Source organism: Chrysochloris asiatica, unplaced genomic scaffold, assembly GCF_000296735.1.
Source record: "Chrysochloris asiatica unplaced genomic scaffold, ChrAsi1.0 scaffold00209, whole genome shotgun sequence".
In the NCBI taxonomy this organism is placed as follows: Eukaryota; Metazoa; Chordata; class Mammalia; order Afrosoricida; family Chrysochloridae; genus Chrysochloris; species Chrysochloris asiatica.
In genome coordinates, this window is record NW_006408727.1 from 5,726,254 (window position 1) to 5,731,624 (window position 5,371).

Genomic DNA, 5,371 nt, shown 5'->3' on the forward strand with positions numbered 1-5,371 from the left:
AATGTATCACAATTAATATGTACAGGAGTCACCTTAAGGCTTATCTCACTGATATTGTTGTTGTTGTTTTAGGTGCCATCGAGTCGGAACCAATTCATAGTGACCCCATGCACAGCAGAACGAAACAAAGTCCGATCCTGGGCCAACCTTACTACTGCTGCGACACTTGAGTCCATCAATGCTGTCACCTGGCCAATATATCTCATTGGGGGTCTTCTCTGACCCTCCACCTTACCAAGCATGATATCCTTCTCCAGTGACTATTCCTTCTTGACAATATGTCCAAAGTATGAGAGACAAAGTTTGGCCATCTTGGCCTCCAAGGAGCACTCTGGCTGCATGTCTTCCAAAACAGTTCTATTGGTTCTTTTGGCAGCCCATGGCACTTTTAGTATTCTCCTCCAACACCGTAATTCAAAGGCTTCAATTCTTCTACATTCTTCCTTATTCACTGTCCAGCTTTTGCATCCATATGAGGTTATTGAAAATACCATGGCTTGGGTCAGGTGCACCTTAGTCCTCAAGCTGACATCTTTGCTCTTCAACACTTTAAAAAGGTCTTGTGCAGCAGATTTGCCTAATGCAATACGTCATTTGATTTCTTGACTGCTGCTTCCATGAGTGTTGATGGTTGATCCAAGAAGAATGAAGTCCTTGACAACTTCAATCTTTTCTCCATTGATAAGAATGTTGTTTATTGGTCTAGTGGTAAGGCTTTTTGTTCTCTTGACAATGAGATGTAATCCATACCAAAGGCTATCTCACTGATATGTACCTTGTATTTGGTGGTCCACCAAGTCAGTTCCAACTCATAGCAACATTATTTAGGGTTCTGAGGTGATAAATCTTTACAGGAGCAGAAAGCAAGCAATCCAGATTGTAATCCACTCTGGTAGCGAACCGCAAGGTCAGGAGTTCGAAACTACCAGCTGTTCCGAGGGAGAAAGATGAGGCTTTCTGCTCCTGTAAAGGTTTACAGCCTTGGAAACCCTGTACAGGGTCGCTATGGATCGGAATCGACTTGACAGCACTTAGCAACAACAACAACCAGTGCTTATTGATATTTATCTAGTGTTGTTAATGTGCCATCGACTAAGTTCAGTCTCATAAAGACTCTGTATAGGATCTTCAATGAGCAGCTGGTGGGTTTTAACCATCAATCTTATGATTAGCAGTCCAGTGCTTATTCTATAGCACTACACAAGAACTCTGATATATACCTTAGGGAATAAAGTTATTTAATTCTTTTTTCTTATTATTTTTAACTGTATGTCATATTGCACATTGTTTTTCTCTTTGTGATATTTTGGTATTATATTTAGTAATTATATTCACTTTCAAAACTCCTTTGAATAATTTTGTTGTCATTTGTTTGCTTTTTTGAAATGCCTTCAACTCATAAGGAACCTGTATAGGGTTTCCAAGGAGCAGCTGGTGAGTTTGAACCATCGACCTTTCTCTTCAAACTGACCTTGCAGTCCAGCTCATTAACCCACAATGCCACATCAGGACTGCTTGAGTAATTTTAGGTGATATTAAAATTAAGGGATGATAGTAACCTTACACATTCAAACTCAACATCATAACCATGATACAATTTTATTAAGAGCAAGAACTTCAAGCAAGTTAAAACAGAGAAGGACTCACAGAAAGGATGTAAGATTGCAAGCAGTTATTAAATCCTCTGAATTTATCAATAAGTGAAACTGGGTTATGAACTTTTCCAACACGGTGATGGAAAAAGAAAACTCAGGGCCTATGTAACTCACTTAAAATTCTTGAGTAAAAGAGTTTGATAGTAGAAGTCTATACTGATCATCTGTATTAACTGTAGTAGTAAAGATAAACACCACTGCTGAGCCTTCTCTTTTCGGAGAGACAGCCTGCTGAAAAGGTGCAAAGATTCAGTAGACACCTCAATAATTGGCTATTAGACTCAAATTGGATTTTAATTTACTATCAAAAATGCTAAAGTGAAAATAAAAATTTCAATTATGGTAAAAAGTTGAAGAGGAGCACTGATAATGCAGTAGTTGAAGTACTGTGCTGGAAATTGAAAGACCAGCAGTGGAACTTCTGTAAAGATTCCAAGAAAACAATACTACTGTCATTGAGTCGACTCAGACTCACAATGACCCTATATAGAGTTTCTGAAGCTGGAATTTGTGTAAGAGCAGACAACCTCATCTTTCTCCCATGGAAAATGTACTGGGTTTGAACTGCCAAGCATCTGGTTAGCAGTGCAATGCCTAAACCACAATGGTACTAAGGATTCTTTCCATGAGCGTATAGCCTTGGAATCCCTATCAAGCAACTCTACAAGGTCCTACAGGGTTGTTATGCTTTGGAATCAACTCAACAAAGTAAATCTAGATTTCTTTTACTTTAGAGATGAAAATAAAAACTATACTATTGCTCCTAAAACTCATATAATTCATTGCATATGTGACAGCAATTATTTTCCAATTGACACAAACCAATTACTTAAGGAAGATATATTATTGAAAGAAAACATTCACTACTTGTCTATCAGTTAGTCCTGCTGTGGTGATTTGCATGTTGCTGTGATGCCAGATGTTATGTCACTGATACTTTAAATGCCAGCAAGGTCAACCATGGTAGACAGATTTCAGCTGAGCTTCCAGAGTAACATAGACTAGGAAGAAGAAGAAGCAGACTACTTCCAAATGTGCTGCCAAGTCACACCTTATGAAGAGCAGTGAACTCTGTCAGCACCAAAACAGTGACGACTGAAACATGATGAAAAGCACCAGAATTGTGTCATATGTAGTGCCTGAAAATGAGCCCCTCAGTATGGAAAGCATTCGATTTCCAACTAGGGAAGAGCTGTCTCCATGATGACACGAATGGAGTAAAGCTATCTGGACCTGCATTTGCTTATGGAACACAACTGAAAATGTAGAGAAACATCTATAAACATCCATTGATAATCAGAACATAGAATGGACAAATATGAATCTAGAAAAATTGAAAATAGTCAAAAATGAAATGGAAAGCATAAATATCAATGTCCTAGGCATAAGTGAGTGAAAGATACTGATATAGGCCATTTTGAATTTTCAATCACGTGGTTTACTATGTCAGGAATGACAAATTGAAAAAGAATGGCATCATATTCATCATCAAAAGGAATTTCTCAAGATATATCTTAAAGTACAACAATGTCTGTGATAGGAAAAGATTCTTAAGCTTAAAAGGAAGATAAATTAATAACATAATTGTTCAAATTTAAACACCAACCACTAAAACCAATGATGATGAAGCTGAAGAATTCTATCAATTTCTTCAGTCTGAATATGATGAAACATGCAATGAATATATTGGTAATTACTGGTGATAATAATCACCAGTGTTTTATTGATTATGCAAAAGCTTTCGATTATGTGGATCATGACAAGCTATGGAAAACATTGTAAAGTATGAGTATTCAAGAACATTTAATTGTGCTCATGAGGAATCTGTGCCTGGACCAAGAGGCAGTTGTTTGAACACAACATGGGAACACTGAATGGTTTAAAATTAATAAAAAAAAAAAGGTGTGCAACACGGTTGTATTATTTCACCATACTTATTCAACCTGTATGCTGAGCACATAATTCGAGAAGCTGGGTTCTATGAAGAAAAACGTGGCATCAGGATTGGAGGAAGACTAATTAACAATCTGCGATATGCAGATGATATGACCTTGCTTGCTGAAAGTGAAGAGGACTTAAACATTTACTGATGAACATCAAAGAGAACAGTCTTTGGTTTGGATTGCATCTCAATGTAAAGAAAACAAAAATCCTCACCACTTGACCAATAAACAAACTTCTTATCAATGGAGAAACGATTGAAGTTGTCAAGGACTTCATTCTTCTTGGATCAACTATCAACACTCACTGAAGCAGCAGTCAAGAGATCAGACGACATATTGCATTAGCCATATCTACCGCACAAGACCTTTTAAAAGTGTTGAAGAGCAAAGATGTCAGTTTGAGGACTAAATGTGCCTGGCCCAAGCCATGGTATTTTCAATAACCTCATATGCATGCAAAAGCTGGACAGTGAATAAAGAAGACCATAGAAGAACTGATGCATTTGGGTTATGTTGTTGGAGGAAAAAGAACCAATAGATCCGTTTTGGAAGAAGTACAGCAGAATGCTCCTTAGAGGCCAAGATGGTCAAACTCCGTCTCTCATTACTTCAGACATGTTGTCATGAGGGACCAGTCACTGGAAAAGAATATCATGTTTGGTAAGGTGGAGGGTCAGAGAAAAAGAGGAAGACCTCCAATGAGATGGATTGGTCAAGTGGCAGCATCTATGGACTCAAGCGTGGCAACAGTAGTGAGGTTGGGCCAGGATCAGGCAGTGTTTTGTTCTGCTGTGCATAAGGTCGCTATGAGTCAATACCAACTTGATGGTACCTAACAACGACAACAACTGGTGATAAGAATGTAGTTTGAAAAGAGACAGGATGTGTCAGTAGTTGGGAAATACGGTCTTGGTGATAAAAATTATGCTGGAGATCACATGATAGAATTTTGCAAGACCAATGACTTCTTCATTGAAAATACCTCATTTAGATAGCATAAAAAGACAACTATACACCACTACCTCACCAGAGGGAAGACACAGAAATTTAATTGAGTAGATCTGTGGGAAAATATGATTGAAAAGTTCAAAATCATGGCCAAAACAAGGTCAAGTTAGATTGTGGAACAGACCACTAATTGCTCATAAGCAATTTCAAGCTGAAGCAGAAGACATTTAAAATAAGTCCACAAGAGCCAAAATATAACTTTGAACATATCCAGCTAAACAGAGATCAGGTGAAGAACATATTTGACGATTTAGCCACCAGTGAACTGAGAATAGAAGAGTTGTAGGATGACATCAAAAACAACATACAGGAAGAAGACAAAAGGTCATTAAGAAGACAAAAAAGAAGGAAAGCATTAAAATGGAAGTTCAAAGAGACACTGAAAATTGCTTTCCAGCATAATAATACTAACACAAATGAATTTCAAAGAACAACTTGAGAAGACAGATTCAACTATTATAATGAAATGTGCAAGGTCCTGAAGTTTAAAAATCCAAAGTGAAGAATGAACTCAACATTTCTCAAGCAGAAAAAAACTGAAGTAAAAATGTTAATATTCTACATGAAGTATTAAAGGTTTCTATGGGAAAAAAGGAGCTCTGGTAGCATGTTGTTGTTGTTGTTGTTGTCAGGTGCCATCGAGTCGGAACCGACTCATAGCAACCTCATGCACAGCAGAACGAAACAATGTTCGATCCTGGGCCAACCTCACTACCGCTGCCACACTTGAGTCCATCAATGAGGCCACCTGGCTGATCCATCTCG